Source organism: Euleptes europaea, chromosome 2 (genome assembly GCF_029931775.1).
Source record: "Euleptes europaea isolate rEulEur1 chromosome 2, rEulEur1.hap1, whole genome shotgun sequence".
NCBI lineage: Eukaryota > Metazoa > Chordata > Lepidosauria > Squamata > Sphaerodactylidae > Euleptes > Euleptes europaea.
In genome coordinates, this window is record NC_079313.1 from 36,190,015 (window position 1) to 36,204,489 (window position 14,475).

Sequence of the window (14,475 nt, forward strand, 5' to 3'; positions counted from 1 at the left end):
AGATCTGGAGAACCGGGTTTGATTCCCCACTCCTCCACATGAGCGACCGATGCTTATCTGGTGAACCAGGTTGGTTTCCACACTCCTATGCATGAAGCCAGCTGGGTGACCTTGGGCTAGTCACAGCATTCTTGGAGCTCTCTCAGCCCCACCTACCTCACAGGATGTCTGTTGTGGTGAGGGGAAGGGAAGGTGATTGTAAGTTGGCTTGATTCTTCCTTAAGTGGTAGAGAAAGTCAGCGTATAAAAACCAACTCTTCTTCTTAAAATGTGATTGTATTGTGTATGTATTCAACTTGTCAGCAGCCTTGGTGGCCTTTGTGAGGACAGAAAGCTAGAAGATGGAAATTTTGTAAAACAAACTAAGTGGCTGGGAGGCATTTGCAATAGAAGATTGGCCGACACAGGAGGAATTAAGCACCCCCTTTCTTACATTCATTCTTCACTGTGAGTGCTGCTCCCTTACTGTGCTGATCATGGGAATGGGATCACCCATTTGCTAAGATGTTGTTTTTGGTTTTCAGATACAGATGGCAGGAAGTTGCTGTAACAAATATATTACCATTAATTACAAATATATTACCATTAATTACAATTCATTTTAATCAAGCAGAAGGAGCTATCTAGTCAGAATGCTGGCATTAAATTGAGTTAGACCAGTGGTTCCCAACCTTTTTTGAGTCGTGACCCCCTTTTACAATTGCCAAGTAGCCTGCGACCACTGCCATATTTGCATAATAAAGCCATAAATGACATTTTCAATAGGATAAAAAAACACATTACAAATAGATTTTTCAGAATATAATTCCAACGTAATATTTAATTAATTAATTTCATTAAATAATTAATTAATATTTAATGTGATGGTCGTGCTTGCATCTGGGTAACCAGCTTCAAAATTCGTGGCTGAGTGTTTGTTAAAGCCAACCTCATGTCATCCTCAACATTTAGTCTGTTTCTTGTCTTTGTTTTGATATGAAGAAGCGTTGAAAATCCACTCTTGCAGAGATATGTAGAGGCAAATGGAATTAAAACTCGAAAGGCGAGCATGGTGACATTTTTATGCTTTGGGCTGGTTTTACCTGATTACATTAGGGCAGGGGTGGGGAACCTTTTTCCTGCCAAGGGCCATTTGCACATTTATAACATCATTGGGGGCCATCCCGGACATTGATCTCCTGGTGTGGGGCGGAGAGTGGCTAGGGTTGCCAGGTCTCCAGCCACCACCTGGAGGTTTGCAAGCCTAGCAGAGGCTATGCAGGGGAGGGAGAGAAGGAAAGAAGCAAAGGAAGGAAGGAAAGAAGGGAAGGAGGGAAAGGAAAGAAAGAAAAGAAGGAAAGAAATGAAGGAAGAAAAGGAAAAAAGGAAAAAAGGAAAGAAGGAAAGAAAGGAAAGAAGGGAAGGAAGGAAGGGAAGGAAGGGAAGAAAGTAAGAAAGGAAAGAAGGGAAGGAAGGGAAGGAAGGAAAGAAGGAAAGAAAGAAAGAAAAAAGGAAAGAAGAAAGGAAAGGAAAAAGGAAAGAAGGAAAGGAAGTAAGAAAGGAAAGAAGGGAAGGAAGGAAGGAAAGAAAGAAGGAAAAAAGAAAAAAGGAAGGAAGGAAAGAGAGGGAGGAAGGCTTCTCCCCCCCCACACACACACACTCGCCAGCGGCCTGGGGAATCTCAAGCACACACACACATACATGGGGAGGGCTGGGGGGGGGACCCTCCGGCGGCAACACGGCAAGAGCGCAGGCCAGGGGAATGGAGCACAGGGAGGGCTGGGGGGAGACCCCCCGGCGGCAGCGCGGAAGCCGGGGGAATGGAACACGTGGAGGGCTGGGGGGGACCCTCGGGTGGCCTCAAGGGGGACCATCCTCTTGTCCCCTGAGACCTGAATGGGCCGAGCCAGGGGAGCTTCCTCGGCCTCCCACACATCCTGTCGCGTCATCCGCCTGGTGCAGGCGCGACTGCGCCCAGGGCGGGCCCCCCAGCCTCTCAGCTGGGCGGCGGGGCTACAGCTGGTGTGCGGTGGCATGCCGCCGTGTCTCTGCAGCCCGGCTCCTTCCGGCTGTCAGTGGGCCGGTTCCTCGCCTCTCTGCTTGGGGTCTTCCCTGCCCTCGTGGACAGATCAGGGTTATGGGGCGTCTGGGTTAGTAGGGCTGTTGAATTTTAAAAAATTCGGTATAGTTCGGATTCGGCCAAATTCGGCCCGTTTAGATTCGGGATATGCCGAAGTCTGAACTCCCCCACTTCGGATCCGTTCAATTCGGCAGGAATTCAAAGTTCGGGAAAAAAAAATCGGCCGAATAAAGCCATTAAAAACACAATCGCGCCTTTCCACGGCTCTGGGGGGGCATTTTTGGGGTTAGAGGTCCCAAACTTTCAGCATAGCTTCAAAGGACGTTTATTGAAAGACTCCCCAAGTTTTGTAAAGATTGGGTCAGGGGGGGCTGAGATATGGGCCCTGAAAGGGGTCCCCCCACCCTTAATGTGCATCTCTCAGCAGAGCTTGCTGCCCACGCACAAAGCTCCCAGCCCCGACAACAGTTTGCAAAGCAACACAACCTTGTAAAACAACACCTTTGCAACAGGGAAAACCAGAAGACACACAACTGAAACCTCCCCCCTCAAACCAGGGAGCGAGAGACTCGAGGAGGAACACACACCCCAGGAAGAACCGACGAAAGCCCCCTTTGGCTTCCCCCCCACCCACAGAAACTGCTCCCTCCCCCCCCACACACACAGACTCTGCTTTTCCCCCCCACACACACACACACATACACAGGAGAAAAATTATAGATTAAAGCCCCCAAAGGGGTCTTACTGTGGCTGTCTTCTGTTCCATCAGGAGGGGAGGACTTGTAATCCAAGATGATTCCAATTAGGCATGGGACGTTTTGCTCTGGAGAAGATGCACACAGGATCGGCTGATCCATTCATCCCAATAGGGAAAAGGGGAAAGGGGAAAGGGGAAAGCCCATATCTCGGGACCCCCTGACCCAATGTTCACAAAACTTGGGTGGTCTCTTAAGAACACTGGTCTGAAACTCCGCTCAAAGTTTGGGATCTGCACCCCCAAAAATGCGCCCCCTGCAGCCACGGAAAGAGAAAAGGGGGGAGGCGATATTTCTGCCCCCACTGAACCCATCTTTACAAAACTTGGGTGGTATCTTAAGAATAATTGTCAGAAGCTATGCTAAAAGTTTGGGGGCTATATCCCCCAAAAAGCGCCCCCTGCAGCCACATAAATGGAAAAGGGGGGGAGGGAAAAGGGGAAGAGCCCATATCTCGAGACCCCCTGACCCAATGTTTACAAAACTTGGGAGGTATCTTAAGAAGCTTCATCTGAAGCTCCACTGAAAGTTTTGTGTCTGTACCCCAAAAAATACGCCCCCTGCAGCCACAGAAAGGAGCAAATGTGCACAAGCACCCCCCCACACACACGAGGATTTCGCTCTCTCTCTCTCTCTCCCTGGCCGGGCCGCACATCAGCTGATTCCTCCAGTACTCAATCCTGACTGATTGGCCAGAAGAAGACCCAGCTTGGCCACCGATTGGGCGGGGGAGGAGAATGCTGCTTACTGACGGTTATGCTGCTTACTGACGGCCCCGAATTTGCCGGATTTATTCCCGAACTCCCGCACTCAGTGAATTCGGCCCCCCCCGGTTGCCCGCCAGTTTTGAGTTCGGTTCCTCCCGAACTAAAAACCACCGAATCAGGGGAAATTCGGCTGATTTTCAGTTCGGGCCGAACCGAATCAACAGCCCTATGGGTTAGTCCTGGACAGCCCGGGATGGGGGCTGTCCCAGGACAGTGGCGGCGACCCCCCAGAAAAAACATCGCGACCCCCTTGGGAACTACTGAGAACCACTGAGTTAGACCATTGGTCTACCAAGGTCAGCACCATCTACTCTATCTGGCAGCAGGTCTCCAAGTTCTCAGGCAGAAGTCTTTCGCATCAACTACTATCCTGATCCGTCTAGTTCAAGAGGTTTGGGATTGAACCTGGGACCTTCTGCATGCAAACCAGATGCTCTACCACTAAGACCCCACCCCAATCAGGCTACTTTATACAATGTGCCATAGTATCTGTTACAAGCCCTGAGGCTGCCAGACTTGGAAAAAAAACACCTCTCCCTGTTTAAAATGTTCATGCCATTTTCAAGTTGGACACAAATGGTTTCAACAATGCCTGCTGCTGCTCCCCAGCTCTTCCACAAACCACATATCTTATTTGTCCTGAGTGGAGGGAATAGCCAGTCATGGGAGATAACTTTTTAGAAACAGAGCATTTTTTACTGTTTGACAAATGATTCCAAGTGGAGCATGGGGATGTTCACTTGTCACTAGTTGCAAGCCTGTGCTGTCGGAGCATAGCTATGAAGGGTGGAGAGAGTATTTATTAAATTAATATATTTATACAGCACCACCAGTGTTCATGACACCTCATGGAGACTGATCTCTGTTGCACAGAGTTCATTCTCCCCATTAGAGGCCTGCCAGTAAAGATGTGGCTCATTATTTCAAATCAAGAAGCAAACTTTCAGCTTTCTTGAACTCTCCAGCTCCTAGCCATGTGTACCTTTTCCTCTTCTCCCCAATTACTCTTCCAATTTTCCTTTCCTGTTGTGCCCCCTCTGTTTTTTCTCAGTTTTCCGGTCAATTTCCTCTTTTTTATTAGGGCTTCCTATTTCCCTTGGCTTGGTACCGTCTGTGTCCTAATCAAATACTTCTCCTATCCTTTTCCCCTACAACCCTTCCACTTGCCTGTCTATAGGATATGAGTTGTCAGCCAATGGCAGACAAGAGAATCCCAGCAACTCAACCGAAGGTACCCAGAGATCCTTATACATGCCCTCCTCTCCTTGCCAGGGTCTTCCTCACCAGCACCAAATTACACACCACTGCAACTCATTTACAGTGCAATCCTATGCAGAGTTAGTCCAGTTTAAAGCCATTGTTCTTCTGTTAAGCATAGCACTGTTAGTATATTGCCATAGAGATTTAGATGGGGGGGGGAGATAAGGAAATAAGAGAGGTGTCTGTGAATAAATCTTGTTACACACATTCATGTCTAGTTTCAGTTGGGGAGGACAACTAAGGGAATTATTCAAAGGATTCACAGGAGTATTATAGGATAAAAAATAAGGGTATTACCAGCATGAAATCCTTAGCAAAATTATTATAGATTTTTAAACAATGGGCCAAGGTAGGCATGCGAACAGAGCTCTGTTCACAAGTTACAGTGAATATATGTACAATCTGTGTACAGTGTACACTTGATTGTTCTTTATATGTGCATTGAGTAATTCTCATTCAATGCATGTACAGCTGAATATGTGATAGAAGCCCCCCAATTAACCAGGTACTGGTCCTAGGTTTCATTTGTAAAGTGAACACGCATTGGCTCTTTTTTACAAACAGGTGTGTGCATGTACATGCAAGTTGTACATGCATTCATTGTAACATGGGAATAGGGCTCAGGAGCATCATGAATGGAATTCTTGCAGGTTGTAAAAGTAGAAATAGAAGGGTAATGGGACAGAGCTTCTCCTAGCAGAGCTGCTATTTTACCTGTTAGGAGGAAATGTACAAGTACCCACATGCTGGCTCTATCTTTCCTCCATGTGCAATAGCAATGCAGGGAGAGGCAGCTGTGGTTAGGAAAATGGCACGGGGGAAAGACTTCCTCTGTGCCATGCCACGGCTCTGATCCAAATTCACTCACCCACTCAAAAATGCACAGCTGCTATTTCCACTTTAAAAATGTGGGAGATCCATTTTTAGATTTCCTAATGTCACATTTAGTTTAGCAGTTTGACTCTTAAAATAACAGTGTTGCTTGGTAATTCATTAATGCTGACAATAGACAGTCAGTGTCCTGGCACTTGATCATGTTCACTGAGCAGGCTGTGAAAGCAGTGCCAACCGTTCAAAAATGTAGCTGAGAGGGAGTCATGGCTCAATGGTAGAGCATCTGCTTTGCATGCGGAAGGTCCCAGGTTCAATCCCCAGTATTTCCAGTTAAAGGACTGCAGATGTTAGGAAAGTAGTTTCTCTGCCTGAGACTCTTGAGAGTCAGTGTAAGTCAGCTGACAAAAATGAACAGCACGAATGGCTATACAATGTAACCTGTAACATGTCATTTGTCCCTTAGTAAACAAACTGTACACTTCTGAGGCATCCTTTTCGAATCATTAGCTCCTCTCCCTGAAATTTATAAGACAAAGACCCAAAAAGTATTCACTTTTCAAGCTAACTTTTACGCTTAAAATGCAGATTTATGTTTAAGGCTGTATTTTACTGACTTAAGAACGGTTTTAACATACATTTTGCCTGTGCCAGTCAGGTTTTCTCAGAGTTTAACTAATCAGCTGAAGATGCATATTGTACCTGTTGCTGTGCTGTTAAGATGTCCTACTGCAGGCAGAGAAAGCAAATGTTTCAAATGCCTACCACCTTTGACAATTAAAAACTTACACATAGTCAGGGAATAGGGTTGCCAGGTCCCCCTTCACCACTGGCAGGAGGTTTTTGGGGCAGAGCCTGAGGAAGGTGGGGTTTGGGGAGGGGAAGGACTTCAATGCCATTGAGTCCAATTGCCAAAACTGCCATTTTCTCTCAGCTGGAGATCAGTTGTAATAGCAGGAGATCTCCAGCTAGTACCTGGAGGATGGCAACCCTATCAGGGCAGTCAAAGTGATTCTGGGCAAAAGGCAAGATTGGGGGCCCAGAATCACTGGGTGCAGCTAGCAGGGTGGCAATTGGGCCTGAATCCCCCCCCCCAACCATCATACAGCTGATTTCTCCCACTCAGAGCTGCTGTCCTCGACAACCTTTGGTCCTACAGTGTAAAATAAGAGCATCTTTCCCCCATGAAGGCAAAAGGAGTTTTGGGTTAACTTTGCATGAGGAAATGGTGGAAAGCGAAAGGTTTAAGGAACTCCTTTTCTACCTTTTATGCATTGAAGCTCACAATCTCAGAAAATGCTGTGAAAAATGAGGAAATATATTCACAGCCATGTATTGTTGCTAATGAAACTGAGAAGATCCCTGACTAAGGACCCATCTGTGTCAAGCATTCTGTTTCCCACAGTAGTCAACCAGATGCTCTGGATGGTCAACAGCAGGGGCACAGCACCAGAGTCAGCAGCTGCTATACTGCTTGTGAATGTGGCAGCTTCATTTAATAAATCTTTATCCTACCTTTCTTCCCTGGAGCTCAAGATGATGCCCATGGTGTTCCCATCCTCTGTTTTAGCCTCACAGCAAACCTGTGAGGTAGGTAAAGCTGAAAGAGAATGACTAGTCTTTGGTGGTCACACAGCACGTTTCATAGCAACTGCACATCTGAAACTTGGTCTCAGCAGGACTAGTCCAGCACGACCCCATATTATTGAGAGACTTGCAATATAATCCTAAGAACATTTTCCTGGGAGTTATCTCCATTGAATAGACCTCAATAGGCTTCTGAGTAGACTTGTTTAGATTTAGTTTATCTTTCCCCCTTTTAAAGCTCTCTAAAAGTTAGCAGTCATCGTGTGGTATTGAATTCCTGAAGAAAATTATGCTTTCTGTAAAAAGTGCTTTTATGAGTCCTGAATCTACTGCCCACTATCCACAGGCTTAGGGAGAAGCCCCTCACCACAAAAGTGCCAACTTGGAGGAGCAGCTGTGGGGGTGGTGGCTGCTTTGGTTGAGCCAGGCTGTGTTCAAGATGGGGGAAAACAGAAAGGAGCTGGTGGGAAGCTTCATGTATGGGCGGGCCCACTGCCCTACCCAACTAGCTGAAGAGTGGTGGGGGACCTGCCTCCAGGAGCTGCAGCAGGGGTTGTGGCGATTTCGGCAGATGGCTGGAGGATGGTTGCCTCCCCCAGCACAGAGCCCAGGCCAACTGTCTGGGATGCCCCATGGGGTTAAGTCCTCCCCTCCATATAGGAAAAAAAAAGTGTAACACTGGGATTTTATTCTATAACCAGTGACAAGTTATAGGCAAGCTTTTGAAAGAGGAACAGTTCATAAAAATCATGGACAGAGCCACATTTGTGCGTGTTTTGAAACTGGAGATGTCAATGGGAAAGAGTTGTATGCTGTTTACATGTATTCTTCTATATGCATTGCTTCATGATGTCCTGTTTTGCCTCCCATTCCATATTGCACTTATTTATTTACAGCCCTTCATGCAGAGATCATATATTATAAATCACACAGAGAGTGATAGACGTGGGCTCTCATGCATAACTTTTCTTTGATCAAATTACTCTTGCCCAATGAAGGTTGCACATGCAGGAGTTAATAACATGGAGAACACCAGCATGAAATGTGTGGCTCATAATAAATCTACAGATGTCATCACTTTTGTATTTTACCAACTCCCCAATGAGAAGAGCCTCTTCATTCTTTATCTTCCATATAAGTAAATAAAAGTGGGGATTTGGGTTTCTAGGTACAGGTGAACAAATATTTCAAAACAGAATAGGCAAGATATTGTCGAAGGCTTTCACGGTCAGAGTTCATTGGTTCCTGTAGGTTATCCGGGCTGTGTGACCTTGGTCTTGGTATTTTCTTTCCTGACATTAAGCCAGCAGCTATGGCAGGCATCTTCAGAGGAGTAACACTGAAGGACAGTGTCTCTCAGTGTCAAGTGTGTAGGAAGAGTAATATATAGTCAGAAGGGGGTTGGGTTTGATGCCTGCCACAGCTGCTGGCGAAACGTCAGGAAAGAAAATACCAAGACCATGGTCACACAGCCCAGATAACCTACAAGAACCAAAGAATAGGCAAGGATCATTGAAATCCAGCTAGGGAAGGCCCAAGATGCAATGCCTATGCTGTACTTCTTAGTTTTAGTACTACGCTGTACTTCTTAGTTTTACCAATAATAACTTCTTAGCATTAATAATAATGAAAGCAGAGGATGTCATCTGAAACTGTATTTGTATCTGATGGAATGCAGAAAAAAGACACAGCCACAACAATGAACTAACAGTAGAAAATAATCAGTTAAAAACAAACAAAAGCAACCCAAGTTCAAGAAAATTTCAATATAGTAAAGACAGAGAAACTGCAAATGAAAACATCCATGGTTCTGCTGCTCTAAGAGTTCCATTAATCAAACAACATCTATTAAGATATGCAGTCAACATTTTTTAAGATGTCAGCTATGAATTACACACAGAGCACTGACTCCTACAGAGGATTTATGCTGATGGAAGGGGGTGCGATTTTCACCAGACCCCCTCCCTTGCAGACCTTTGACTCGCCCTCGTGCCATTCCTGGGGGTCTCCTGCCTACAGGAGGAGCCTTTCAGAAAGTATTTTGGGGTGTCGTGGGAGAGGAGAGGGGAAGAAGTCTGGTTTCATTGACTGAAATATTTCAGTCAATGCAAGTGTTCAGCAGGATCCAAGCGATGGTTAGAAGGGAACCGGATGTTATGGCTATCATTACTATCCCTTATAAAGTTATTGCTCTCTATCATCCGTAGTATAGCTTACTCTGTGTTGTGACTCTATCTCCCGACTATCTCCAAAGGCAGCTGTTAATATGGCAATGCATAACCTCACATCATCATGATATATCCTGTGGGAACAGGACATGTGGTTGACATTTCTGTTGTCTGATATTTGCCCCCTGTAAGGTTCCTATCCCGAAATGCATGTAGTCAGGTTCCTCAGGGAAGCATTTTTAAAATCTTTTAAATAATCTTTTTAAAACTGAAAAAAAAATCAGTCCATATGGGAAGATCTAATACACCTGTTTTCATGGTTGAAAATGAAGAAAGTTCTGAATTGTTGAAAGATTTTTTTAAAGAAAAAAACTTAGAGGTTTCAGGTATTTGGAGTCAAAGGAGCTAAGGTCAAAAACAAGTGAAAATTTTCTGACAATTCACTATTGAGACAATTTTTTTGCTAAAAAAAATTTTCAAGTAGCATCAACAAGAAAAAAATACTGCTCAGATTCTAGTGGAATGTTATAATGATGTTGAACACCATTTATGACTGGCCAGGCAATGTACTCTTCCATCTCCCAGGGGACACAACTAGCAGGTTTGAAAAGAAATTATGGGATGTAACCTTATAGTAGAACTTCCAGTGTGTGGTTCTTTTTGTTACTGTCAATGCAGCTATAAGTTTTCATCTTAAGAGCCAGGTAGGAAAAGGAGCCATCCCAGAAAGCACCTTGGTATCCCACATGTATTTTTTTTAAAGAAGCAGTCTATGAAATACTATTATGAGCATAAAGTTTCTTTAAAATTATATATGTATCCTATGAACTGGCTATATGCACAGCAAGGTACATGTTAGTTGTGGCTGCAATTTGGTAGGCTGTTTAAATTGTTCTAAGTTATGATGTTGTCATACACTGGTCTCTTCTTATGCAGTCACCTTCAGGATATACGCTGTTGCTGCTTATAACTTCTCCATTCATGACAGAAGGATGGTATAGATTCTGTATCCACAAAAATGCTCAAAATATGAGTATTTGCTTCTTGGCTAAACCAGTGAGCCAGCTAGTTCGCACATGAATCACATGATGAGTGCAGTCTCACAGGGAATTGCATGAATAAATGAACCACTACAAGTTAATGACACTTGTCAGATCTTTCAAGCGGCTTCATATTATCTCATACATGAGTGATTTTTAAACTTTCAGGACCAATCTTTAACCCACAGGTGACCGAATAGCATCCACAGAACAAGTACATGACAGGAAGTCACATGGCATAGAAGTCACATGGTTACTCCAAAGAGCTCCTTGGTATCCTGCATGTATTTTTAAAAAGATGCAATCTGCAAAATACTGTTAGGAGCATAAAGTTTCTCTAAAACTTTATATATACTATGTATTGGCAGGGTACAGGTTAGTTGTGGCATGAAGAAAAGCAGCCTGATTTAAGACTCTACCAGTGTCAAGGCCAATGTCAAGTTGGGGACAGGAAACAGAAATTGAGTGCCAAGTGGTATCCTGTAGTAAGGAACCAAAAAGAATCTTCACCACCACTGAGTGACCTCACCTCACTGTCCTGATACTTCTCTCTCTCTCTCTCTCTGATAATAGCAGAAAGTCTTCCAAAAAGCAGCACGCAAAAAAAAAAAAAAAAATAGGGATCACAGAAGGTCCTGACCCATGGGCTGAAAACCTCTATCATACAAAACTAATAAATATGGTACTTGGTACATTGTTCTTTTGTCATGGATAGGTCCTCCTGAGTTCTGAAGTGTGTGAATGTCATGAATGTCATGATATTCATCATGTGGATCAGGCAGTTTTCCCTATACCATCTCAGCTAATTTTTTTTTTGGGGGGGGGAATCCACCACGGAGTGGAAAAAATGATCGGATCCCTTCCATTATTTTGTAGTTTATTTTCACATTTATCAATTGCCTTTCAATTGCCTTTCCTCCTGAGTGTACCCAAGAAAATGTAGAAAACATACAAATAACTTATCAAACATTCTCAAGTTAACTATAAAATCACACTATCAACTATAAAATTGGAATAAATACAACGAACCACAGCATGCTGCAGCCAAATGAAGCAATTCCATTTTTACCAGCTGAGGAAAACTCAGCAAGGACATTAACTTGTATGCATCTCTAGGAGGTCATGGCCGTCCACACTAGGATGCTAGTTCATTGGGCGGTTAACTGTCCTTATGGCTCCTTCTGTCCTTATGGCCCTGATTAGTCAATGGATCCACAGGAAATGCACTAACCAGGACCGTCAATCTTTCTTCTTTGTCTGGGAGGATGTTGGGGGGGTGGGGAGAGAAAAAAAGCTGATCAATCAGGGAGTCCCTCATATAGAGAAATGTAATGTCTACCAAGGCCAAAATGAATTAGTGTACAAATTCATTTTGGCCTTGTTAGCCATTACATTTTTAAGGCCTTCATTTTCTCTTCTATTAAGAATCAAGTTTATACAACCTAATGCATTAAGATGGGATTTTTTTTTACACATTTTTTTTTTACACATGCATTTTGGTCATTTTAATCTTTCCCTTCAAACCCAGGAGGAGGCGGTCATTTTCTGTCATGAAGAGGGGAAGGCCAGGATAGAGGAATTCACACAGGTGTGTGTGTGTCTCACAACAAAATCTTCTTGCCATAGAGTGAAGACAGACATTTCTCTCTGAGTGTGAGGGGGGAAATATCATTTTCTCTGCTTCTGAGAAGCTGAGGAAGGAAGGTAAGTTCTCCAGTAACACAGCTGTTTAATATAATATATACTTAAGGCAAAATCCTGGTGGTTCTCCCTTCCAATTCAAACCATCAGGCTGCAGTCTAGGTTGCTGGGTCCCTCTTTGCCACCGGTGGGAGGTTTTGGGGGTGGAGCCTGAGGAGGGTGGGGTTTGGGGAGGGGAGGGACTTCAATGCCATAGAGTCCAATTGCCAAAGTGGCCATTTTCTCCAGGTGAACTGATCTCTATCAGCTGGAGATCAGTTGTAATAGCAGGAGATTTCCAGCTACTACCTGGAGGTTGGCAACCCTACTGCAATCCTATTCAGCCTTGCTTGTGAGTGACTCCTATTGAATAAAGTAGAATTTGCTTCTTATTAAATATGCATAGTATTTAGGGTCACCAACCTCCAGGTAGTAGCTGGAGATCTCCTGCTATTACAACTGATCTCCAGCTGATATTTGTTCACCTGGAGAAAATGGCCGCTTTGGTAATTGGACTCTATGGCATTGGAGTCCCTTCCCAAACCCTGCCCTCCTCAGACTCTGCCCCAAAACCTCCCGCCAGTGGCAAAGAGGGACCTGGCAACCCTAATAGGATTGCACCATTCATGGACATTCTGCACATGTTCACAATGTTCACAATCATTTTGTTTCCAATGCTTCTGAAAAAATGTTATTAAGGAAAGGAGTTGAGACTCCTGAAAGACCCTTTTTCTAGAACCAGTAACCTCTAAACCTGGTTTGGGATGGTTGCATGTATTTAATTACCCAGCAGTGAGGGAATAACTTTGACTCGTAGGGTTGTCAGACTCCAGGTAGGGCCTGGAGATCTCCCAGTTCCACAACTGCCCTCCATACGACAGAGACCAGTTTCCCTGGAGAAAAATGGCTGCTTTGGAAGGTGGCTCTATGGCATTATACCTTGCTGAAGGCCCTCCCCTCACTAAACCCCACCTTCCTGAGGCTCCACCTCCAAATCTCCAGGAACTTCCCAAACTAGAGTTGGCAATCCAGTCTACATATGGCCATAAGCCTCCTTGTGGGTCTTGTGTGTGTGTAAAACGCCATCAAGTTGCAGCCGACTTATGGGGTTTTCAAGGCAAGAGACTAACAGAGGTGGTTTGCCAGTGCCTTCCTCTGCACAGCAACCCTGGACTTCCTTGGTGGTCTCCCATCCAAATACTAACCAGGGTTGACTCTGCTTAGCTTCTGAGATCTGACGAGATCAGGCTAGCCTGGGCCATCCAGGTTAGGGCTTGTGGGTCTTACACACTGGAATAATTTCCTGCAGTTTTGCTGTTGCACCTGCCAGTTCAGCACAGGGGCACCAGGGCTTCTTTGCTCTTTCCTTGTCCCATTACTCCACAGCCACCACCCCTGGGTATAGATTCCCATAAAAAAAAAAATCAATAATAGCAAAGTCATTCTAGCATTGTAACACTGTTATAACAATCTATCTATTGGTCCTTCTTAATTCTCAGCTTTCCCTTAAAAAAGTAAGTCTCTATCCCCTTTTGTTGTGGAGATAAAAGGGAGCAGGCATATCTTTGCAACAAAAAGAGCTAGTTTTTTTTTAATGCCAGCTGTGAATTCAGAAGACCCCATTGATTGTTATAACATTATAACTATTATAACTATTGCTGAGTTTTTAAAAGGACTCTTGTGACATTAAAGGAGGAAATGGTGCCAAAGTGGGTGGTGCAGCTTTATCTTCTCATGGAAGGGAAACACTCTTAGACTGCATAACCAAGAGGAAACATTGGACCAATGGCAGCTTGAGAACGAGTGGGGAAACTCTGAGAGTCACCAGTGGTTACTGTGGTGCTGTGAAGATGCCTGGAATTATCCACTGCAGTTGGGAGCCCAAACGGGAGCAAAAAGCCGATGCAGAAGTTATTGTGATCAAACTGAGTGCTTACATTCCTTTTTTCCCCTCACAAGATTCCTGTTCTAAGTTGAATACTGGGTTTTAGGAAATAAGGGCATATGTCTTCTGCATTGGGTATGCATACAATTGTTGTAAACTGTGAAAGGAGAGGTTGCATTAAATTAGCACCTGCAGGGACTGGAGAAATGTTTCTAGATTATCTTCTGTGGTAATGCAAGGGAGGGATGCGGACAAAACCAGAATTAATTGGCTCAGCCTACTGGTTGTGGCTTCACCTATTATTGACCAGTCTGCCCTCTGCTGCTTTAGCTCCGATGGCTGCCAGCCACAGCAAGCACCGAATTATCTTGAGATGGGAAATCTCAATTAACAGGGACAACAATGTTCAAATTATGTGGGCACTGAAGTGCCACTTCCCTGCA